The 25,505-nt window shown below is 42.8% G+C and overlaps 1 long non-coding RNA gene across 1 annotated transcript; it reads left to right on the top strand.

The window, feature by feature from the left end:
* The first annotated feature begins 11,373 nt into the window (after positions 1 to 11,373).
* Positions 11,374 to 24,385, top strand: LOC142796332 (uncharacterized). Its single transcript, XR_012893751.1, has 4 exons — positions 11,374 to 11,767; positions 14,647 to 14,756; positions 18,048 to 18,257; positions 22,379 to 24,385. It is a non-coding gene; the product is annotated as an uncharacterized LOC142796332 (long non-coding RNA).
* Positions 24,386 to 25,505: the final 1,120 nt, after the last annotated feature.

Here is a 25,505-nt window from a genome sequence, read left to right as displayed (position 1 = left end):
GGTTCACAATGATAGACAACTTGTTTTTGAAGTGCAGTCACCATTTTCTGGAACAGCCTACCTTCTTGCGCCTCATGTAGAATACACATGAAAATCACATAGAGAAATAATCACAGAGCATGCATTATTCAACTTTTATACAAACAGCTGCATTTAAAAGCTCTTGACATGAAATCAAAAATTAGTGGTGAATATTTTGCCCTGCTGCTCTTTTTTTGTTCTCACAAAAGTGCTTCTCTACTGGTGCTATCTTGGTAAGTTTGATTGCAGTTATTGGTAACGTTAAGAGTGGTGGCAGGGCATTTAAACCACCGCTTAGTGTTGTATAAATGCTGTCACAAAAATAGGGGGACCCTTAAGCCTAGCCTTTAAGAGTTGAAAGCGATTGCGAAATCCGGCCTCTAGTTCACCCTTGAACCGCTTAGTGCATTCTTATTTATATGCTTCGTTACATACACACGCACGCACACAAACACGCACAGAGTAGATTTGATAAGCGCGCGCTATTATCGCCGAACGGGCTCGTTTCGGTCATGACACCTGTCGAACAAATTGCGTTAAAGGGGCCCTGAAACACTCTTTCAAGTAACCATAGAATGAATTCAGTAGAAGAGCTTCTTGCCACATCGACCACATTCACTGGTATGCATTTCTGTTAGCAATAGAAGGCACATGATAAATCCATTTCCTTCTAGATAGCACAAAGTTTGCCATCTGCATCCTAGGCCAGTCGGCTCGAGTTGAGGATTGCCTTTGTGAATGCATCATGCTGCTTGAATTGCATAAATAAAAAGCTGTAAGGAATACTTAATTTCAAAAAAATTTCTAAAGTTATAAACATAATACTGCCCAGTAATTGCATCTACATTTAGCTCACATGTAACACTTTCAAATGAGCTATCGTGCATATTTTTAGTCCGACACCAAGGTAAGTTTTTTATTGCTGTATCAAAATTCCCCCCCCCCAAAAAGACAAATTTGCATTTTTTTCGGGCGATCTGCTATAACTTGAGCACCTAAATTACTTTTAATTTGTAGCATGTAAAACAGGCAGAATACACATATTCTAAGTGAGCTCTTTGAGCTAGCCAAGAACCTGGAAAAAATACGCTTTAAGAAATTCATATATTTTGCTCTTGTGAAAAGCCCTCAAATAATTGATATACTTAAATAAGTCATTGTTTCTGCAGTTGCATCAATTCATTACCTTGACTTCAATACCATTTTATTGGGTACAATCCAAAAACGCTTTTGAAAAAAAAATGTCATTTCTTGCCCTGTATCTCAGTCGACGAAAAACTACAGACGCTTATAAATATGCCGGAAAATTTTCGTCAACGAAAATTAACGAGCAGGACAAGTTTTGAACTCCAAGAAACACGAGGAAATGATTTCACCTATGTACGCAGTGGTCGGAAAAACGCTGGATGATTTGAAATGGCATGACCCAACTGCGCGCAAGTATGCAAGCTGACGTCACGGACAATTTATTATAGTGTAATGTAAGTTATGGTGTTGTAATGCTGCACTTTTTAGTTGTTACGTGTCTGTGCTGGTTTGCCCTATGTTATTTTAAATGAAATGGGCTAGAAAAGTTGGAGCTTTGACAATTTTGATTGTATTCATTAAAAGGCATTAGCAGAGCATACATCAGAAAATTAGACAGAAAAGGTCATTTGCTTGTTCGGTACAGTTTTCCAATGTAGTATGTTTTGTTAGTACTTTTAGTGCATTACTCCCTTCTGTAGAATGTGCGTTTCTTCATATGTTCATTGATGCCTTCTTTGAGCATGATCATTATGGTCGCCAATAGTCTGAAGCAACAAATTTTTGTAGTACACTCTTCAACCTCTGTTGTACTGTTGTAATTTGAAGCTGATTTGGGTTAGTCTGGTGAAAATGGCTTTGCCGTAACTTAAAAGCTCACCCAATAGCGCTTTCAAATTTTTTTTATTTTTCCAGGGAAGAATATAGGTGCTTCCCTTTGATGCATATATGAGTTGCTCGTTTATTCTTTATGTTAAATGCGTGCTACGGGAAAATTGTCTGGAAATCTCTAAGGGAACTTTAGTCACTGGTGTAGCATTTATTTCAAACAAGTGCCGTGAATTCTTCGCTTGACACATTATAATGAATTTCTACATGTATGTTATTGGCCATAGTCATCTACAGCACCAAAGCTGCAGAAATTCACATTTTAATAAATTAGATGGTCTTCTAAGTGAAGTTTCCGGAGAGCTGTCGGCAGTATTAGAGAAAATGTGAGCCAGAGTAAATGCGGGCGCGCAGGAGGCAACTTTGCCGTTATTAGTTGTGAGGGGAGCGTGCGCAACACTTTTCGGAAGAGATTGGATGGAAGCTTTTAGTATTACCATCTTGAAGCCGTTAGACGTGAAAACAATCAGCACCGTTGAAGGCCTGGTCGGACAATTCAGCCAAGTTTTTTCTGACAACCTTGGTACAATAAAGGAAGTTTTGGCCACAATATCACTGCAAGAAGGAGCTAGACCAAAATTCTTCAAGGTGTGACCAGTGCCGTTCGCACTTGTTGAGAGGTATGATGAAGAGTTGCAGCAGTTACAGCGCGAAGGCATCCTACGCCCTGTGAAGACGTCCAAGTGGGACGCTCCAGTAGTTCCAATGGTGAATCAAGATGTTAGACTACGCGTGTGTGGTGGTTTTAAGGTCACTATCAACCCCGTCACGCTGACTAAGTTTTATACATTTTCCTGGATCGTAGAGCTGTTCGCCAAACTCTGAGGCGGAAAGAAGTTCACAAAATTAGATTTGAAGGACGCCTACTAGCAGATAAAGCTCGATGCACAGCCGCAGGAGCTAGTTACTATCAACGCAGTGAAAGGCTGGTTTCAATTTACGAGGCTTCCATTTGTTGTCGTTTTAGCGCCCGCGTTGTTCTAGCGGGAAATCGACAACTTGCTCAACGACCTTCCCCACGCCGTTGTCTACTTTGACGATATCCTAGTGAGAGCAGACACTGACGAGGACCACTGGAGAAACGTGAACAAAATTCTCAAGCGCCTCCAAGATGCTGGCTTGCGCCTGAAGCTAGAAAAATGCAAAATTATGAAAGACCGGGTTGAGTAGCTAGGACACGTCATCACCAATGAAGGCTTGCATCTCAGTTTCAGGAATGTGGAAGCCATCTTTTCGGCACCAAGGCCACAAGACGTGAAAACTCTGCAAAGCCTTATGGGGTTGATCAACTTATACTGGAAGTTCATCCCTCGCATGTCAGCGGTACTCAATCCATTGAATGTTCTATTGGTACCAGGTACACTATGGACGTCGGCAGCCCTTCAGGAGGAGGCCTTCCGCAAAAGTAAGCAGCCCTTGCATCTGCGAAGACATTGGCTGACTATGACCCGAAAGAAACTGCAGTGCTTGTAACTGATGCGTCGCCATATGGTGTTGGTGCAGTTCTAGTCCGGCGCGAAACATCGAGAAAAGAGCGGTCAATCGCTTTTGCGTCCAGAAACTTGGCCACAGCTGAACAAAACTACAGCCAGCTCTATAAAGAAGCCTTAGCAGTCGTGCTCGGGGTAACACGTTTCAAGCAGTACCTTTGGGGACGTTGATTCTGAATAGCAAATGATCACAAGCCACTTTTGGCGCTTCTGGCGGGAAATAAGCCGACCCCAGAGTCTTTCACGCATCGATTACTCTACTGGGCACTCTTCCTGTCGAGCTATGAGTATGAGCTAAAATTTAGACCTGGTGGTTACATTCCACATGCTGATGCCTTGAGCCGACTTCCGCTTCCAACAGCTGTTTTTCAAATTGAGAACCCACCGGAGATATTTACGCTCCAAGGGTCTTACCCCAGAGTGATGGCATCGCAAGTTATTGCAGCTGCTACAAGTAAAGACCCAATGCTGCCACATCTTGGCAAAGCTTTTTGGGCTGGTAGGGGAGTTCCCCTGGAAGCTCCATGGAAGGAATACGCCACTCGCCTTCATGAAATGAATGTGCAGAGATATAGCATTATGCTAGAAAGCAGGATGGTTGTGCCCACGTCTAAGCAGGCTGACGTGTTGTGACTGCTACAAGAAAGGCATCGAGGAGTGGCGGAAATGAAAGCGGTGGCCCGTAGCCATGTTTGGTGGCCAGCCATAGAGGGTGACGTCACGGCAGCGGTGCAAGCATGCCGCACCTGCCAATAAAATCAGCTATTACCGAGATGGGTTCCAATCAAGTCATGGCCATTCCCGGAGAGACCGTGGTCCCGGAATCAGGTGGACTATGCTGGATCACTAAGGAATGCTTACTTGTTCATAGATACTGACGCATACTCGAAGTGAACAGAAGTGTTCCCCGTATCCAGCCCGTCAACTGCAGCCACTACTGGTTGCCTGCAAAAAATCTTCGCTACTCATGGACTCCATGATGTAGTCGTACCGACCATGATTCAGCGTTCGTTAGTGAAAAAGGCAGGATATTCTTGCATGGAAGCGACATCCGACAAATTCTTGTACGACCTTATCACCCAGTATCTTAAGGAGCACCAAAGCATGCAGTACAGGCCATTAAATAGAAGCTGAAGAAAGCGCAGTGAGAGAATGATTTGCACGTACAGACAGCGAGAATTCTGCTCACATACCTGACCACTCCGAATGAAGTAACAGGTTGTAGTCCGGTTGAACTTCTCATGGGCCGGAAGTTGAAAATGGCATTAGATGTACTATGGCCTGATTTACGGCCCGACGTACGGACCACGATGATGTCTGAACAGATCTCTCAGAGTCTCCCGGGCAACAGAGGATCGGCAGGAGCCGTAGCAAACCATTGAGAACGACTGTTTTCGCTTGTCATTTTCGTCCAGGTCCTGTCTGGGTACCAGCAACGGTAGAGGCAGACAAAGGGTATGCAGCAGTACTAAGACTACGAGATGGCCGCCAAGGGACATGGCACCATGATCGTGTGCGAGTGGTGCCGTGGCCGCCTGACTTGTCGGAGTATTCTGGCCGCTTCCGCCCAGACCCTTCAGATGCTTCAAGCGTGCCACCAGCTGTTACTCTGGATGCTGCGGATGCTGCCACGGCCTACGCACCAGCAGGCAACACTTGTTTTACTGCAACTACGGGTGTTTCATCTGGAGAATTCAAGGACACACGAGTCACCAGTGATCCGGGTGGTTGTGCCTGTGCACCGGTGGATGGCCCAAAGCCAGAGGCCCTTTCTCAAACTCCACTTCACCGCAGCTCACGAAACTGGAAACATGTTTTGCGTTATGTGCCCCAGTAGACGAGCTGAACTCTCTGCTTGCCCAATGTAGCACTTGTTGTTCTTGTTCTTTTTTTGTTGTTTCGCTTCTTGCGCTTCTTTTTGTGAGAGGGGGAAAGAATGTTTTGTTGCTGCCATCAACCTAAGCAGTTTCACATGCCGCTACAGGATGACGCCTTTTATCGCTCTTATAATCATTGAAATAAACTTGCCGCTGGCCGCATAGGTTAGTCGGCATTTGAACTGAGCCTCGTTTGTGTGCTACCTCGGAAGAACATGACTGGTATTCACTTGAAAAGAGGTGTGATGCTAAATAAATGTAAGAGTAGGCACTTCCCACAAATAGGATCAGTAAAAGGCTGAAAATGAGTAGAAATACTACATATCGCGAAAGAATTTGCAGAAACTCCAATTACAAAAATAAGTAATCGTCGAAATGCTAAAATGGCGCTGCTGTCCTAGAGTGCAGCTCGCGTCAGTTCACGCATACAAATTGCAAATGTTACAGTAGGCACGCTAAAATACCCATGCAACATTTACGTGCTAAAGCGCATTGTCTTAAAACTGCTGAGATTAGGCTGCTGTCACTGACACGCGAGTACCTCGCGACGCAAATAAGTGAAATCGCTCACGCCAAACGCACCTGAGAGAAACATACGTAGGTTCCCACACCCGAACATAGCCTTGTCACGCTGGCATCTGCAAATTTTGGTGAGCGAAATACCCGCGGTTGACGGGGAAGCACTAAAACAACGGACAAACACACGTTAAACGTTTTTGCGGAACGGCGCACCACGAACCGAAGACGGAGTCGAAAGCGCTCACCGTAGTTATCTCGAGTCCAGAAAGCCCTACAAACTATTCGCTGATCGCACTCACGCGCAGACAAATGCATATGGCGCTAAGAAAGTTGAAGGTTCGGCAGATGGTTTGCAAAATGCCACTTCGTAGATATATACCCGCACAAAAACATGCCTTCATGCGGTGGCGTTGTGGTGCAATGGGTAAGACGTTTGCTTCACGTGCATGTGGTGGCGCTGTGTTGCAACGGGTAAAACGTTTGCTTCACGTGCATGTGGTCCAGATTTCGATTCCAGTGCTGCGTGCGGTTTGCATGTTAATATCGCAGATGTAGGTAAATGTGGTACTAATGGTTTTCTGATTACCGATAGCATAATATTGATACATAACAGCCGCCAAACGCGGCTGCATGAAAGAGGAGGACGAAGTGAGCTTTCGTTTGATGCTTGACTGGCGCCATCTTGCTCGCCGAGTTTTGTGTGATGTAAATAGATTAACAAAGAAGTTACCCGTAACGTCACACTCGTGCACCTCCGGGATTCCGACACTTTATCTCGTGATGGTACGATCGATCTTGACACTGGGCTGAACCGCTACGAGCGCGTCAGTGCTACTCACCGCTGGGATCCCACGCTCACTGTGTGGGATCTCACACTCTTGGAACATTATTTGAAAGCCACGAAGCCAACATAACGAGCTGGGATCTGTTCAAAGAAAAGATCCGCGACCTGTTTGGTGATTTATCTGATCGTCAGCTCGCTGCGAAGAAGACTTTTGCCATACGAGCCCAGTCTTCTACCGAATCCTACGACTCCTACATTCTTGACGCTTCGGCCCTTTGTTCCAAGGCCGACCAGTGCATGTCGGAAGACGAAAAGATTAACCACGTCTTGAAAGGCATTGCCGACGATTCTTTCTTTCAACCTGCTGATTTTTAACAACGTCTCGAGCATCGACACCATTTTTAAAGAATGCCGACGTCTCGAACAAGCTAAAGCCTGCCGCGTAGCCCAAAGCGCAGTGCGCCTTCCGAACACAGCGGCTACTTCTTCGTGTGACGACGCCTTCCACCAGGCCCCTTGATGTGACAACTTCACTTGCATCATTCGTCGAGAGGTTGAGGCAGCACAATCGGTAGCCATGCCATTGCAGACGCATGCGCCTTCCCCAACCACGATCTCTTTGATACAAGCCGTCGTTTGTCAAGAGCTGTCGAATGTAGGTCTAAATCCTGTTCCTGCTGCATACCCTGCTGAGCCTTCTTCTCGTCCCCCTTCTGCTCCTCGCATACAACGCAATACGTCCGAATGGCGTACCCTTGACGACAGGCCCATATGTGTTAACTATCTATGCGTTGGTCATATAGCTCGTCACTGCCGCAGCCGCTCGGCTCCGCCGTTACATTAAGCACCCCAGTATCACGCCACTTCTGTCCGCCAGTCGTCCCCATCACTTTCTCCATCAACGCCGACCACATTTTCCGCTCCTGCAGCACTCCTGATCACACGAGCACTCCTGAGCAGTTGCGCTACCAAAGTTGCGGACTTTCTGCAGTACGACATAATATTAGTGCACGGTGCGCCCGCCAACTTCTCACCAACCGTTGCCGCACGTTGTTATCAGCAGTCGTTCGAGAAATCCTGAGCTCTTGCCATACCAAGCACGAATTTACTACTTCGTACCATCACCAGTCAAATGGCCTCACGGAGCACACCAACAGGACCCTAACCCATGCGCTTGCCAAATACGTTGCGCCGGACCACCAGCATTAGGACATTCATTTGCCGTGTGTGACGTTAGCCTACGATTCATCCCGTCACAACACTGCCGGCTATTCGCCCTTCTATTTGCTACATGACTGGGACCAAACTCTACCCTTCGACACTTTGCTACCTGCGGCCACTGAATATGCCGGGAAAGACATTGCCCGTGCCGACCACTCGCGCCAAGTCGTCCGTAACCGTGTAGAGGCTTCACAGGTGCACCAACAACAGCTCTATAATTCTTACCATCGGGACGTGCACTTTTACCCGGGCTCTCTCGTGCTCCTCTGGTCATCTACTCGGCGTGTGTGACTGTCTGAGAAACTGTTGTCGCCCTACACTGAACCATAACGTATCGTTCAAAAAGCTACAGGCGTCACGTACGAGTTTGTTCCAATCGATCCAACAAAGTTATCGTCAGCTCCGAGCAACCCCGTTCTCGAGACTTGGATAATGCCCTATTACCCCCCTTCGACATCATCTGCGTATGTTTAGCACCGGGACGGTGCTTCTACCACCGGGGGTTATGATGCATAACAGCCGCTAAACGCGTCTGCATGAAAAAGCAGGGCGGAGTGAGTTTTCTTTTTATGGTGGACTGGCGCCATCTTGCTCGTCGAGTTCTGTGCGTTGTAAATAGATTAGTAAAGAAGTTACCCGTAACAATATTAACAGATCCATAAGGAAACGTTCCGTATGAAATCTTACGGAAAATATATGGACTCCGTAACATTTCCTTATGCTACATACGGAAAAAATACGGAGTTTTATGGAAATATACGGAAGTTGTATGGCATTTACGGAAGGCTTCTTCTGGACTATATGGAAGGATAAGGAAATTGTATGGCGTATACGGAAGGCTCTTTATGGAGAATACGGAAAGATAAGAAAAATGTATGGCATATATGGAAGGCTTTTTATGGAGTATATGGAAGGATAAGGAAGTTTTATGGCGTGGATGGAGTGAGTTTTATGGAAAATATGGAAAGATAAGGAAACTTATGGAGCATACGGAGATTTCATTATGGAAGTTATGGAAGGATAAGGAAAGTGTATGGAGTGTACAGAAGCTTTCATAAGGAAAATGCAGAATGTAAGGTCTTACGGAAATATACAGATTTTGTAAGGTGCTTACGAAAATGTGCACTAGTGTATGAAAGGCATGTAGATTGTTGCAAAAATGTGGAAACTCTACAGTTGCTGTCACATTTTCAGCAAGAAATCCGAGCTCTATAAAGTTATAAATGAACGCACAGTGACATTTATAGTACAAAAGAATAATGCAGGCTAGTCTGTGTTGTCAGTCACCGCTGTTCGCCCTTTTCCAGAATGAATACAACTTCTGCAGATGACCAGCTAGGTGCTAAAGTCTGTCACACGGAAAATGTGTCATTCACAAGGAATGACAATAACTGTCGTTTTACTTGCATGCTGTCACACGAGAACAAATCAAGCCAAAAAAGCATAACTTCAAGGGCTCGTTTTTTGGTAGAAACAATAATAATGAGAACTACATTCAATGTGAATGAAATTGTCAATAATAATGAAACTGTTCTCATTAACATTGGCAAAGAGAAATGTTCTAAAATATCGACCATGACCTTAGCTCTCCTGAGCACCGACAAAAGAAAGGAAAATCTATGAAAACTATTCGCATGTAGCCTAAAAATAATTTTTTATTGATAGTATGTGCTCCTACAATATAAATACAGCTATACACAACTTGCCACAGCTTCACGACAGAAACGAGGTAGGGGCAGAGGGAGTGGTCAGAAAAATAATTAAGTATGAGAGCACAACTGATATGTACGGACACATAATGGTGCTTATCATTGTTGCTCGGATGGTCGTGTATAGAGCTGGGTCGTTTTGAGATTTTCAAAAGCATTGTATCAGACCACCATGCAGATTAAGCTTCAATTGTAGTGCTACATAAGACACTACTTATGGGCCAGCTTTAATGAATAAGAAGATTATAGGTTAAGCAAATGCTTTAAAATATATCATATCATGGCTGCATGGACGCATACAAGCTATGTAAAGCGCAATAAAGTGAGGACGCATGAGCTTCTCTTGATGCTTCAGTTCTACATAGATGCTTCAACTGTGCTGCAAAGAAATTTAAGCAATGTCTGTGTGTGCAACATTGTCCATTTTAAACTATCTATATGTATATATAAAATTCCTACTGCGAGTTAAGCTACGTAGCATTCCATAACTCTTCCTTTTATTAAGGGCAATTTTTCAAACAATCAACATTATTCATTTTTTGTCTCATGACTTCGTGCCCGCGATTCTTGGTTTGGCTCGATCACAATTGTGCAGCCCTTATTTTGGAAGAATCAAAAAACATCAACCAAAATATATTTTGGAACTGCTTCTCGGTGATATAGCCTTCCCTCAACTGCCACAGCTTGAGATGAGTCATATAGCAAGTCTCGCGCATACCTAGGGCTTACCCTTGAAGAAACTGGTCCGGCTGTGAAATGCTCAGTTTTTTCTCAAATAATTTTTTTGGTTTGAGTTTTCTCACTTCTCGAGTCCCTTCACAATCAAGCAGACCCAATGTTCCCCTTATTCCTTAATTTTGTTTTATTATGAAATAAATTAAAAAATTAATATTGAAAATAAAAATACTAATAACTGTTGCGCAAAAACACAGTCCCACATACGTACTTGAACGCAATATTGCTTTCATTTTGTTTTAGAACTTAAGGCATTGGAAAAGATAGCAGTACAATAAAAACGTTGAAAAAAAAACAAAAAAAAATACACTTGGCAGGACTCGAACCTGCGCCACTCAGGTATGCTCGCGTACGTGAACTGAGTGCGTTAGCTTGCTAAGCTATTCACGCTAGACTTCAAGTAAGTTTAAGTTACGTATAAAACTTTGCTTTTTACACGCTATGTGTTGGCATATTTATGTACGATATGCGATCGTATCTATTGTTGTGTGCATATGTTTTGTGATTGTATATACGTCACATACTTTTCGCATGTCTTTCAACTATAGATTGCTGCCCCGCCGCAGATGAAAACAAGTATTTTTACACCCACACACAAGCTTGAGCAGTTGAAGGTTGTTTCCCGGGGCTCTCTTGCGATTGAGTCGGCCACCACAGGGAATTAGAGTGATACGCCATTAATCTCTGCATCTAGCTGTATTCCACTTAGTAGCTCTATCGCTTGATGACAAATCGAGCGCGGGGAGCGACGCTATTGCGCACGACCATGCCTCGCGTAGTGGCGACATCAGCTGATTGCGCCAGCCGGCTTGCTTCGATTTGCTTCAGAGCAAAGGAATGTCATACATTGAAAGATTGCGTACTGCACTATGTCGAAATGTTACTGCTTTGTAGCCATCCTATGATTCATTCAGAATTTATAACTGTGATATCACTACTGTAGAGCATTGTGTCGGCGACACGCACCGAACGTGAGACCGCACTACGTCTGTCGTAGAAGCAGTAGGAGGCTGTCGTCTGCTAGAACAAAAACAAAACAAAGACCTGCGAAAATATTCATAAGTTGTAACTTGTTTTCTGAATAACCGTTTATCACTTTTAAAGTTATTTTGCCAGATAACATACATTTTTTTCAGTTTATAGCAGCGCCAGATGTTTATTTTATTTTACTCACAGAGATATCCAAGTCAAATCCATTCACAGCTAAAGCCACATGTTGTTTCTCTTCTTTGTTTTCGTGGGCATGCCGTTTCGGTGCGTCTCTCATGTGTTTGCGCTGCTACACACGAGAACACGAATTGTTAAATTTACGCAAGGAAGCGCCATTCCTCGTTCGTGTGATGTGCCAAGATTGCGCCCTATTGCCGCGGTTGTTCGAGACCGGATCAAGTGCGAGTCGTCCAAGGAATCGGCGGGTTGGGCGGGCGCTCGAAGGACTCCGAGGTGACGGCTGACGCCTGTGGTCGCTTCCCCAGGACGGTGTGAAAGAAACTAAAGGTAAGGGGGACACTTTTTTATGTAGACTAAGTATGCCACTCAGTGCAAGTGTGTGTTGCTGCACTCGAACGAGGCGTCGTGAAACGGCAACATTACGCGCCTTTGCGAGTGCGGTTGCCGATTCGCTTTGACAACGCTAACGCCAGCAGAGCCATGGCGCATCGGCGCGGCCTTACTGGAGCTATTTCGAGACAACTGCGGCAACATGCATGTGTATGGTGATCGATTTTTTCATATGTGCAATGTAGTGTGGAAGACGCATACGGCGCTTGCTACGTTGTTGATTAAACGAAGCCTGCAGTGCAATTTGATGCAAAGCAGCATTTTGTTTACGTTCGCGGGCGATACAATTTGTAACTTGGCTCGATTCACCTAGCCAACCGCCTAAGGGGGTTGATTAGAATACGTTCTCGGTAGAGCGTTATTATGCCCCTAAACAGTGGCGTGTGCTTGTTGAAAGATATAATGTGTGTGTCTAGTGTAGAGAGAGAGAGGTGTTCGTGCAATCTTCATGTGTACCTGCAAGGCGCCTTTGCTTGTAACTAATAATGTACCGGCCAGAACCTACATTGTACGCCTGACTTTGAAAAAAACTTGCATGCACAATGTGAGATTTTGTAATCTGCCAGAGTTGCTTTTTATAAAATAGTACACTGCGAGCATGTTCAAAATATGTTTCGCTGCTGTGTGGCAGGGGTGCAGTTATCACGCTGTTGTGTAGTTGCTGATGCAAGCACTTATAGTTTTGATGCGTTAATATTTCTCATCTAACTCATCAGGTGTTTGGCTGTTTCAGCACAATTAAGGCAAAGTGAGAAGGAAGACGGGTAATGACAGGACCAGTGCCGACTTTTGTTTGCAGGAGAATACGCATTTTGGTGTATTTATTGTGACAGCCTTTCTGTGTTTCTTTTTTGCCCAATTTATGCAACAACACAGTTGTCAGCAGTATGAGAGAGAACACTGAAATTAGCTTTTAAAGATCATGGTGACTAAATGCCTAGTAATTTACAGCACAAAATAACAACAAAAGACATCAGTATGATCAATGTGGACGAGTACAGTCTTGCATCTAAAAAATATATTGTTCAAAATGTTGCCTAAGTAAGAAACCTCTCTATGTTTGCAAATAGTGTGACGTCACTTCGAGCACCGTGCCAGCCTTTCCCTACCTCTGTGCAAGGGCTGGTTGGCAAGAAAGTTGTTTGTGACGTTCCTGATAGACCACTGAGATGTATGCGATTCTAAACCTGTAGCCTAGTGTATACGTAATCTTTTGTGCAGTTACATCGCTGCATCTGACACCTACAACTTATTTGCATATTTACATTGCTCCCTTAGGACCTAACACACAAACTTGTAGTGTGCATTGTCACTTCATGAATATCGAGCGGTGAAAGTACTGAGTATACGTGAAACAAGAATCTCTGCTTATTACATTAAGACATATGAGGCCTTCGATAAAACGAGTTATACCTTTATTGGGCTTGCGCACTCGTCGGGGCGATTCATACATGCAGCTTCAGCAAATGGTATCTTCAAGCCCGGTGGCCATGCAATTTTTTCTGCACACAGCGAAAACACCGAGATGTACCCTCTCGCACATGGTCGCGTCAAGTGCATATTTACCTTGACTAAAATGTCGAATCAAGTTTTTTCATCAACCGGTCCCTGCCATGAGTGCTAACGTCTTCGCAAACAAGACACTTTGTTATTGACACTGCACACACCACACACAATATTCTCAATTGAACCGATATTCTCAATACCTTTCAATGCACACTACATGCCGCAATCAACAGTGCACATTTTTGAAGACTATGCCGCCATTCCTCGCACAGGCCACCACGTGTGTTCACTTCTTCAAGATAAACAGACAGCGTGGCAAATATTTTACCACACAGCTACATGTTTGCTGACACATACTACAGCTAATGTCAACACTGTAACGTGAAGTGTAAGCTTTGAAAAATTAAAACTTGCCCCAAACACCGCACGACTGTACCGCGCTGAGCCACCAGCGGGAGTGTTTTTCCAGCCACACCTTTTACGTGTGCCAGTGACATCATGCTGTGACGTACCTCGGTAGGGGCCTATCGCTGCATACTTTATGCGAATGAGGGTCCTGTTAGTGAAAGCAGGCATTGTTGATTTCGTAACTTGTTCATTCCCAACTGGATCTTCATTTGCACGAGTTGTCTGACTGATATTCAGGCGAACTTTTGTGCAATAAATTATGCAGTTGGCAGTCTGTGCTTGCCCCATACTGTGGTTACTGGTGTTTCTTGTTGTTACTTTGCACTGCTCATTACTGCTCACCTACAGAAACTAGCCCATCTTGCCGCTGTTTTGGGCAAGATGCAGCTGGCAAGTACGGTAGTGTTCATAACTCTAAATTCTTAAGCAAAAATTATCGTTTCATATTCAGTTAGTTGCATTCATATCAGTACAATATAAGAAATCGTTGATTAAACATGAATCCGTGTTCCTTCACATAATGCTCACAACTTTGATATCAAATTGAATGGTGTTTATAAAAAACATGGGTTTTAGCTAAACTTCATGTTCTTTTCTCGAACAGCTGACAAAACGCTATTGCTTGCTTACTTGCCATGAATTGGACTGTGTTTGAAATACATTGCGATTCTTCACCGAACTGCCAGTACACTTCACATTGGGGGAACATTTATTAACCATGGATTGATTAATTAAGAACGGAAATAAAGAAGCGGCAGGCCGGGATACTTGATATTGGCATCCGTTTTGCTACCCAGCACATTATCATGAAAACTTCCTATAGAGTGGTTATGCGTCTTGCATGTGTGTCTGCAAACCAAGAAATTTGGATAAAACTATATTTATCTTACAAATGGTTGCAGGACTGTGGAGGCTGTAGGGCTGCTTAGGATTGGTGGAATCCCTGGACATGTGTTCAACCTTGCTGCATCAGCTCCTTGGTGTTTTCACGGCATCTTTACAGATGTGTTGGGTGAGTAAAGCAAGCAGGTTTCAATACAAGGAAAAGTATAATATGGCAGCACCTCTTGTGCGTGCCTTACATCCCAAGTATATCAAATATTTATCTTGCACCTTTTGGCCTTTAATTTTTAAAGAGACACTTCTTTTTGCTTCATATTTGAGTCTTGGTGCTTCGACAGCAATGTATTTGTGTTTGATGACAGCAAGTGTTCTTGAACAAATAACTGATCTCAATAATGACAAAACACCCTTCATACTTGGTCCTTAGCATAAGCTAGCACATATCTGTAGCAGATTCAATTATTCAGTTTTTGCTGGGATGATAATGGGCAAGTAGCAAAGGCAAGTTCAGATTGGAGTGGTCGGTGACGTCTGTTTAGGCTCTGCCATATAGCTTTGCAACCAGAGTTACTTGTGGCCACATATACAATGAAGCCACATAACGTGCATTCTAAATGAGATTACCATATCACATTTCACTGCATCTTAATATGTGCCAAACAAATGCAGATATCATTAGCTTGCCACTATAAAGGGATCCTAAACCAACACAAGGTTGAAATTTAGTCGTGGTGTTGCAGCTGTGTATGACTCTACAATAGATGCATAGCCGTGATTATTGTCTATATGTTGTCGCAATAGTAATGTTACACAAATTGTACAATACAAAAGAGGTCCTCGCTTATTTCGCTTTTTTTCCTATGGTCCTTTCTTGTCTCTTCTTGCCATTAGCTCCTCCTCACTGTTCAAGGAGCAAGTGCAGTGGGCACACAAACACGTATTTAAAAAAATGTTGTAAGGTGAACACTGAGAAGCTGAACACTTCCAAAAGGCTCAAAGAGGTAAAGGTATTGTTTCTAGCTACTTTTTGGGAACCCATAGCTAGTTGTGCTGCTGCAGTTAAAATTGGTTTAATGTTAAAAATTAATTGGAGGTGGTTTGGCACCCATAAATGCAGTTACATACAGAACTAGGTTTCAATGCGTAAGCAAAATCTGTTCACTCTAAATCAATCCTAATGATATCTGAAGTTCAGGAAAAATTCACAGAAAAGCTCAGGAAAAGGCTAAGTGGTTGCCCCTTGAACGTGAAGGAGATACCCTTCTTCTAAAAGGTCAATAGACAGTCTAGTAGTCTCGATATTACATGCACTATAAAATATTCTGGTGTGGTGCTTTTCATGCATGTTATAATGAGAGGGGTTTTTAATAGAACTGTTGTCACTTTGCCTTGCGTTGCTGAAATTGTTCACTTAGTTATAATACATGAATCACTTTATGCCTTTTGATTTTATGCAAATGGTTTGCTTAACCCGTCGGTTTATCTTGATTTAGATAAAATCATAAATGCTCTAAAATTTTTTTACTATACAGCAGGTTTATTTTTAAAATACGCGACCATTGATGTGAACGCAGTTGGTAGCGTGCTTGAATAATCCTTCACTATCACCACTCTAACTACACCTGCTACAGTGCATGGTGTGACAAAAGTAGTGGTACTTAACATTACTGGCAGCATACACTTTTATGTTTCAAAGTGTGTTAAAAGCCTGGTAAAAATGTGTATACGTTTTTTTTTGCTCCAACTAAATATACTGGTCTACTCAAAGTAGCTTGCGCTGTTTTAAGGTCCTCAAACTATTAGGTGTTCAAAAGAAGTATACTTTCTTTGTCATATGCTTTCTTTGCCATATACTTTCTTTGTCAGCCTACCCACCACTCTAATAATGAGAATTACCCGACAACATTACCCAGTAAAATATAGGGATGTTGTATAAAGTAATGTCAATTGAATTGTCGAAAAACGTTGCCAAGTTACGTTTTTGTTCACTTTTCTTTTCACAATTTTGTTAAAGTTACTTTTTATAACATCCCCTATAGTTTGTCTGGCATCATTTTGTGCTAGTTCTCATTATAATGTGTTCAACAAAGACAGCAAACCCTTAAATTTATAGTTCTTTCCTTTACTCATGAATCTGAAACAGTGAATCTCAGTAATCTTAGCGGTGTGTGACTTGTTTTTTTTTATCAGTTGTGCATGTGTTCAAGTACATGCATTTTGGTGGGAGGGCGAATCATTGCCACCTCCTGTGACTAGCAGATTTTCTGAGAACTGACAGATGCATAATGCTGCCAAAGAAGTATAGGAATATTGGAAGTAATCGTAACGTAATTGCAATCGTAATGTAATTGCCAGTAGGCAAAAAAAAGGGTGTCCCACACTCGCCATAATGGTATTAGGCAGCGCTGACTGACTCTTTCATGTATAAAGGCACATATATACCGTACAAAGTGGAAGAGGGATAGCCGCCATGGTAGCTCAGTTGATAGAGCGTCGGACATGTTATTCGAAGTTCGCAGGCTCGGTCCCTGTAGAGGGCAGGTTATCTTTTTTTCTTCTACTTTTCTTTCTTCCCAATTACAACACTCCTATTCTTCTTGAAGATTTTCTGGTGTAAAAAAGGTACCTTATAATCTGAAGAGGCAAACAGAATGTGCCAGTGCACGAGTTAGCTCTTGTAGTGGTTACAAGTAAGATATGTTTTGAAGAATAAATCATTCTGCCACTTGCCTAAAGAATGGCTACAGGACATGGCGCTGGATGCACTTTGTTATTTTTGAATCAAGCTATCTTGTAATCTATTTTTATAAATTACATGGGATACACATGACGGTATCACACACTTTAACGCCACAAAGATTATGCAGCGAACAATGTTTTAAATGCGAAATTGCATAAGAATAAGGTGAAACATGCACCCTCAACGAGAATTAACAGGGAGCACAGGGTGCAGGCGTCATTCCTTCTGCCCGTGCTTTTCAAGTGCGAGTTGTTTTCACCTCGTTCTGACCAACTAACTAGATTGAGATGTGTTGTTATAGTGCAAGAGGATGCTCCACGGGAAACTGGGTTTCTCTCAAACTCTGTGTGTGTCTTTCAACCTATATGGTGCCGGTTCAAGAGTTCATGCAGACCAGATCGTGTAAAACAGGACCGTGTAAAATGGACAGTGTAAATAAAATAAAATGGACCATGTAAATAAACAGCATCGTGTAAAATGTCGTTTTCGTGTGCAACTGTAGTTGTGGTTGTGGTGAATGACCTTTCTTTATATACACTATATAACGAACTTGCTCCTTTAGAGTCGAGTGCATCTTCGGATCGATTGTAAATGTTTGAATATGCGAGGCCTTAAGTTTTATAAGAAATTCCTCAGTGTGCCACGAGGAATTGTGTGTTCAGCGAAAATTTGTATATCATTATATACAACTCTTAAAGCCTCGTCTACAACTTTGTGCAGGTTGACCTTGAGCAGAAAACGAGGAGTGGCAGCAGCCCCCAGAAAAGAGCAAGCACCCTCCAAGCTCCCGGAACTCTCTTCGACAGGAACAGCAAGGTCACTGTGTGGCATTGAAAACCATTGCAACGAGTGCCTTATCAGTACACAGTGCTGCTCTTTCATCGCAGAAGACGAGGTTGACCACTCCAAAGGAACTTCACGCTGTGTATTGTGAGTGCTTCAGTGGGTTTGTTTTTGTCCAGCCAGCAGTTAAGAAATCATGTGTCAGATTCAGCCGGGATGGCTAGAGGGAGTCGGGCAGGCATGTTTGGACATTTGTCTAGCCAAGTAGTGCCAATTTTCGCACTGGTCCTGTTGGAGTTACTGCCACGATCACAGAAGCTACGTCACCTCTCTAAATGTACAGATGTGTCGGGGAAGATTAGCTGCATTATGTTTTTCAATAACTGATAGCTGCCAACATTCTTCATTAAACAGGAGTTTTGTTCCTCACTTATGGGTGTAAAGCCCTCCACAGAAAAAATGCAACACGTCTACTTCCAGAAGGCTCCAAGGCCCTACTTGTAGGTTATTTCGGCTTGTATCATAAGCACCTCGTTTGGGTGTACATGAACATTTTTTAAACATGTACAGCAAAAAATTTGGGTGGCTGGTCGTTTTGTCGTTATCATGTTCCTCGCAGTATTCTTAAGCATGTTGTGCATTACGTTGTCAATCTGGTTCATGTGCATAGAAGACATTACGAAGCTTCTGGCTACAGTATAAAAAGCCTGAAAGCAAGCTATCAATAATTTTTTAACAGAGTTGCTTAATCTGATACATGATACATCAATAAACTTTCGTGCGCATTCATCAATGTAAGCTCGTCTTAGTGTTATCCAAAATGAAGATGTGAGTCGACAGATGGAAACATCTAGTGGGGTAATCAGGGTGAACAGTGGAAGTGCTTCAGACAGGTTGGCCGATGTTGCAATAGGAGGACCTATTTTTTAGAAGTCACCTTGTCCTCCTTGGCGTGTTAAATGGGGTCAGTAATGACATCATCTTTTGGTGTAGGCGTGTGTGCCTGTTGGAAATGTTAGTGCGAAAAAAAACCTATAACGCAAAAAAGTGAAGCCCGTGCTTCTTTTCAGGTTACGCTGATACAAAGTGTTCTTCTGTCGGGAGTTGGGGGTAAGGGAAGCAAAAAAAGATAAGTGATAGAAAAGAAGAAAAAAGAAGAAAGAAAAGGGGATGCAAAGTAAAAGTAGTGCTACACTGCTCCTACTTTGCATCCCCCCTTTTCTTCTTTTTTTCCTTGTTTTCTTTTTTCACCTTTTTTGTTACATTTGCATTGTCCCATCTAGTGTGACACATGGTTTTGCTATCGCAAAGATGCCTATGTGGTGTTGGATTGAATAGTGCATTGTACTCCATTCAGTTAATTAGAGACTGATTAGTCTTGCAATAAGTGCTTCCTGTCTATCACCACACATGTTCAAATGAAAAGTTTGTGCTTGGCTCTTAGTATGCGGGTATATAGCTTGTGTCTTGGACTACTCAAAATGAATGTTATTTTGCTGTTGTTTATGGTAATGAATTTATCCCACATGAAAATATCTTGCCTTGTGAACTTTGTCGGACCTGCCTTTCTTTTTCTTTCCTATGCAGGCATTGTATGTGAGAGAGGCAGTAACAGAGAGGTGATAGCTTGAGCTTCGGAAGAATAAATGCTGGCAGTGAGGCAATTACACATCAAACATCCCAGCCATTTTGCCAACCGTCCTAAATGTGTTTTGAAAAAAAAATATTGTGCTCGTTTACTGTATCGAAAACAGGAAAATGCTAAAATATATCGCAGAGAACAAAATATTAGGCCACGTTGGTGCCTTCTGGACTTCCCAGGATGTCGTTTTGGTGTTGTTTGTAAAAAGTAAAAAGCGTTTCAAAAATACTGCCTCTTCTACACCAAATTCGGTCTAGGTATTAAGTAAAGGTGATTGTGTGTAGTGCATGAAGCTCAGTAGTATTAGTGCATTTTTTTGCCACATCAAAAGCAAGGAAGCAGTTCTCTTTATATGGCAAGTTATATGATTACACGTTGTCTTGCAGTAGAAATGAATTTTTGAAGTTTTCTTATGATGGCTGTTTTCTGCAAGTGATATACGACAGCTTCCGTTCCGAAGTTTCCCATGGCCCTCAATAGGAGACTTCGAAAATCATTTTCCTCATTTAAACAAAAATTGTAACGATAACACTTGCCATAAAACAAGAAATGTTTTTTGCCTTCAACTTACACATAAAAGTAATATTCAATTAGACGAACACACAGCTCAAACTGCCTCTCAATGTGGACAAAAACGATTATATAGTGATATTTGTAATCTGGACCTAACATTATTTTTTTTCATGAAATATAACTTCTGTGCAGTGAGTATTTGTGGCTCAAATATTCATACAAAGTGCAGTATTGCCATAAAAGAAATGCAAACGATAAACAGTTTGGCTGAATTCTTCAAAGACTATGTAGCGGAAAAACTGCACTAATGTTACTCGGCTTCAAATACTTTAAGAAGCACCTTTACTTAATATGTAGATCAAACATGATATGGCAAGAAAAAGCGGTACTTCAAAATTTTTCTCACGAATAACACCCACACGACAATCTGCGAAATTCTGAAGGTACCCACGTGACCACTACTTTTTTCTCTTCAAAACATTTCTGCAAATATCTATTTTCAGAAGAGTAAATTACCATCGATTTTTTAACTATACATCTGTGATGGTCGCCAGGCAGTAGGGTTTGTATGTTTGGTGTAGAATAGCCCAGTGCGAAAAACAACAAATGTCTGAGCATCCTTTGACAGTCGGGCAATTTCGAAAGCATTTGTTTGTTAGCAGCAATTCAGTTAAGCCCTCGTCTTTATGCTTAGGCCCAGAAACAAAACACAAGTAACCAAAGTAGTCCTAAGAGTCATGCAGTCTCGCTGTTCCAAGGCTTGTGGAGCCTAATTCAGTGCAAGCTTCACCATTTTTTAAAAATGCAGATTCCACCAACAGGTTTTGGAGGCACAGTGCATTTTCAGCTAACTTGTTTCACACCAGTTACTTAGATAAAAAGCGGAAAGTAGAGGTAAAAATACCATTTCGAAGGCATTGTAGGTAATAACAAAAAGGGCTTCTTTCTTTTTTTGTGTGGTGCTTTGCCTGAACACTGTGCTTTTTGTAATATAGTTCATTGTCTAGTGAACATAGGCCATAAAAACTAACATTAGCCATATTTAGGCCGATTTCTTGGTTATAGTCATAGTAGCCATATTAAAAAATATGATTTCAAACTTGATTGTTCTTTTGAAGATTTTTTCTTGCATAATGATATTTCAGAGTCTTAGTCAATTTTGTTATAAGAAAACGTGATGTCATAATAGGGTCACTTGTTGTAGAGTCGTTCAGTTCTACCTTACCTTTTACATTCCTAATAGAGCAGTTATTTTTAATATCGGTATTTAAAATGGAATGAGCATGCTGTATGTAGTAAGGTGTAAGCACTTACAGATAGCACATGCACTCAACTTTTCTGTTGGCAGTTTATTTCTGTTATTCTTGATTTTTATGTGGGGTTTCACGTCCGAAAAACCACTATATGATTATGAGAGACGCCGTAGTGGAGGGCACTGGAAACTTCGACCACTTGGGGTTCTTTAACGTACACCCAAATCTGAGCACACGTGCCTACAGCATTTCTGCCTCCATCGGAAATGCAGCCGGGATTCGATACTTCGACCTGCGGGTCAGCAGCCAAATTTCTGTTACTCTTGCGCCCCTATTTCTGTGCAGTTCGGTTATAGTTGTCTGGCTTGCACATATTTTTAATGGCACCTGCCTGATCCTGCTTGCTTTCATGGTAAATTTAACCTTCATAATTTGCAAGGTTTACCTCTCAAAATTGTTCAAGATGTCAATTTTGTGCACAAACTGTATAGTATGAAGGCTCCAGATGTACATGCACACACTAATAAATCTACATTGAGAGCTTTCACTGGTAGTTCCTAAAGTTTTACTGTGCAGGAGTCATTTAAATCATAATTCTATAAGGACATATCAATAGATTATCTCTACCATTGAAAATTGTGAAAGCCTAGTTATTTTCACTGTGATAAGCATGTTGTTTTCTTTAATGTGCAGAACTAATTTATACACTTATTTCTTTTATTATTCACCTATGCAGAACATGAAGAATTGTGTGCCTTACATTTTCAGTTTCATTATGTGTGTTATATTTCTTGTGCATGTGAACTAAGGTGCTAACATGTGTCTCTGACATTATTTGTGCCAATTATTTACATTTTCAGGTGCCTACGAAGGCCACATAGGTTCTGTGGCAGTGACCTCCCAAATCAACAGTGGTGCCAGAGCCTCAAGCAGCATTTCGCCGATCTCCACAAGGCGTTCATGAGATAAACACAGCGCCACACTTTCACAGTGCTATGATTATTATTTATGTTCAAAAATTTCATTCCAAAATTGCTTTTACATTGGGTTTTGTGCCACCATCCTGTGGCTTCGGTGGAGCTTGTGAAGTTACGGTGTAGTCACCTCATTTGTGTACCATCAACACTGCAATGTCGCTATTCACAGCTGAAGCATACAGACAAATAAAAAAATATATTGATTGTAGCAGGGCTGATGTGTACAATAATGCTTCTCTATCGCAAATAATAACTTTATAAGTTCTTTATGTCTTGCATAGAACACTGCATTAGTGTTTTGCAATGTAACCACCATTTATGATTGCTAGCATGTTGATTGAGTATCTTTGTAACGTATTTTATTTAAAAGCTAATTTTGCTTCCGCCACACAATAATTAGTAAGATGCCGATCATTCAATCCCTCATCATGCATATTTAGAAAATATTGTGATTTGTACACAGTATTGCATGTACTCAAGATGTGGGCGTCTATTCAATTTACACATTATATTGCTTTGCACTAGATTCAGACGTAGCATGCACACATTTCAGTTTTTCTGCATGATACGTCTTTCCATAAAATGCGGAGTCCGCATCATGCGTCTCTCCATGAGATGCGGAGTCCGCATCATACGTCTTCCATATTCCGATAATTCCGTACTTGAGGTCTCCGCATCATACGGAACGTTTCAATAGGGATTATCGGCGAGAAAGCGCTCTCGAATGCGTAAAATATTGTCACGTGCTTGTCCAAAACAAAGACAATGACAGTTGTGCATGTGCCATGAAGTACAATGAAATGGATGAAAAAGAAGAGCTCTTTTGCGCGTTCTGTTAAAAAGAAGCTACCTGCTTCTGGTGTCTCATTTTCTGCGGCAAGACCTCTGTTTTGACGTCGTGACACTGGTGGAGGTGCTGGGTAGTGTAATGGCTTACCTCAACTCCTGGCGGACGATTTCGGCAACAGATGCGACTGGCGGTTGGGCAGGGGGAACGCAGAGGGCCCGAAGTTCCTCACGCAGTATTTCCCTAATCATTTGTCGCAGAGAACTTTCGCATATGGCAGTGTTCTGAGCTGCAGCACTTACTTCCGCGTGGTTCTGCAGGCGGTCAAAGTGTCGGCGCCGTTGTTGCAGTGCGCGTTCGATGACTGTCGCCTCTCTTATGAATTCCTCTACTGTTGTAGGTGGATTTCGTACGAAGCCCGCAAACACATGTTTCCTAACACCCTGCATTAGGTGACGCACCTTCTTCGCCTCGTGCATGTCAGGGTCAGCTCGTCGAAACAGACGGATGCGCACATGGCGGCTGTTTCATTGGGTTTTTGCACGCGTCCCTCAATCACTTGCTGTGCGCGATCCCGTCAGTCCGAATTCAAAAATGTAGCGTGGAGCTTTCGACGGAAGTCTTCCCAAGATCGGAATGTAGCCTCGCGGTTCTCATACCGCGTGCGAGCGCTATCTTCCAGTGCGAAATATGCACGGCCAAGTTTGTGCTGTGCGCTCCAGTGGTTGGATACAGTGACCCATGCGAACTGTTCGAGCCAGTCCTTGACATCCTCGTACTCTTCCCCAAGGAAAACTTCCGGAACGCGAGGATGTTCTTGAGTTACCTGGGAGGAAAGAGTGGTCTGCGATGGCGGGATAACCGTGGATGTCGTAGGAGCTGCCATGCTGGAAAGAGGCGGAACAGGTGTGGACTATGGACTTAGGCCTAGTAGGCGCCGACTGAATCGGTGCACTGGAGTCGTGACGAGGGGCTGAGTCTCTGGACTAGGTAAACGGGTCCGAGTGACTGTCCTGCATCAGGTTGTAGGCTCGAGCACCTCCACCAGTGTCACGACGTCAAAACAGAGGTCTTGCCGGGGAAACTGACCCACCTGAAGCAGGTAGGTTCTTTTTATCAGAACGCGCAAGAGAGTTCTTCTTTTTCAACCATGTCATTGTACTTCATGGCACATGCACAACTGTCATTGTCTTTCTTTTGGACAAGCACGTGACAATAGTACTCTTTTACACAACCGCGTCAGCATCAGGTGACCTACGGAAACGTCACGTGTAACCACAGGCCGTACCTAGCCAGAAAAAATTTGACTTAGAATCCCGGCTAATCCTTCTCCCGCCTATTCCGGAGGCCACTTTGAATCTGGCCTGTTAGCTTGGGAAACGGCTAAGGAGCCCCGTAACTGTGCGTATCTACAACTGACATATCAACCGTCCTCATTCATGCTTCGCATATCATCGATTTCAACTTTACGTGGGATGTGCCACTGTTGTTTTAAAAATAACGGACTGTATTCTAGAACAAGGCACACGCACGAGGGACACGATAAAGTTCAGTAAGGCAGGATACTTGGCGGAGGTAACGTGACAGCCGCAAGTGCCGGAACTGGTTCTTTGGAGCAACATAGTGGGCGTAGCCGGGCTGTTCATGTTGATCAAAGTAAGGCTACCTATGCATGTATACCATCAACGTTTCTTCACTTGGCGGTTTATGTGCGAAGCACCCTAAGCACTCGAAATGTCGACGTCTTTGTAAAGTGGGTATTGTGCTCTAAGGAAGCACCCACTTTGACGTCGGCTGGTGTTCGCACTTCAACACATTTCACTCAAGCGCAGCTGCTTACTTATAATTGTGGTTATACCGAATGATGATCGGTTCATTTGGGTCCGAGTGGGGATCGAACCGAGGTCATTTGCATGGTAAGCCAATGTTCTACAACATGGTCACGCGTCTGCTTGTGAATAGAGTGAATAGAGCTTCCTGTGGCTGCAAATGCAGTGAAAGTAGCTTTCATGATTTACACGCACATGCGTACTGTATACTTGACTTCCCATGTAACATGAAATATTGCAATAATAATGCGTAGTACAAGCACTTATTGCCAGCGGAAGTCAGAACATCTCGCCTCTTTTGTTACCACGCCTATTCAAATCGATCACAGGTGATCGTTGCTCTTTGGTCATCAATTTTGGCATGTTAAATTTCTTTTTTGTGCAACCACCGATC

Source organism: Rhipicephalus microplus, chromosome 2 (assembly GCF_043290135.1).
Source record: "Rhipicephalus microplus isolate Deutch F79 chromosome 2, USDA_Rmic, whole genome shotgun sequence".
Taxonomy (NCBI): Eukaryota; Metazoa; Arthropoda; class Arachnida; order Ixodida; family Ixodidae; genus Rhipicephalus; species Rhipicephalus microplus.
The sequence above is the reverse complement of the archived record's forward strand: the minus strand, read 5'-3'. Positions and strand labels throughout refer to the sequence as shown.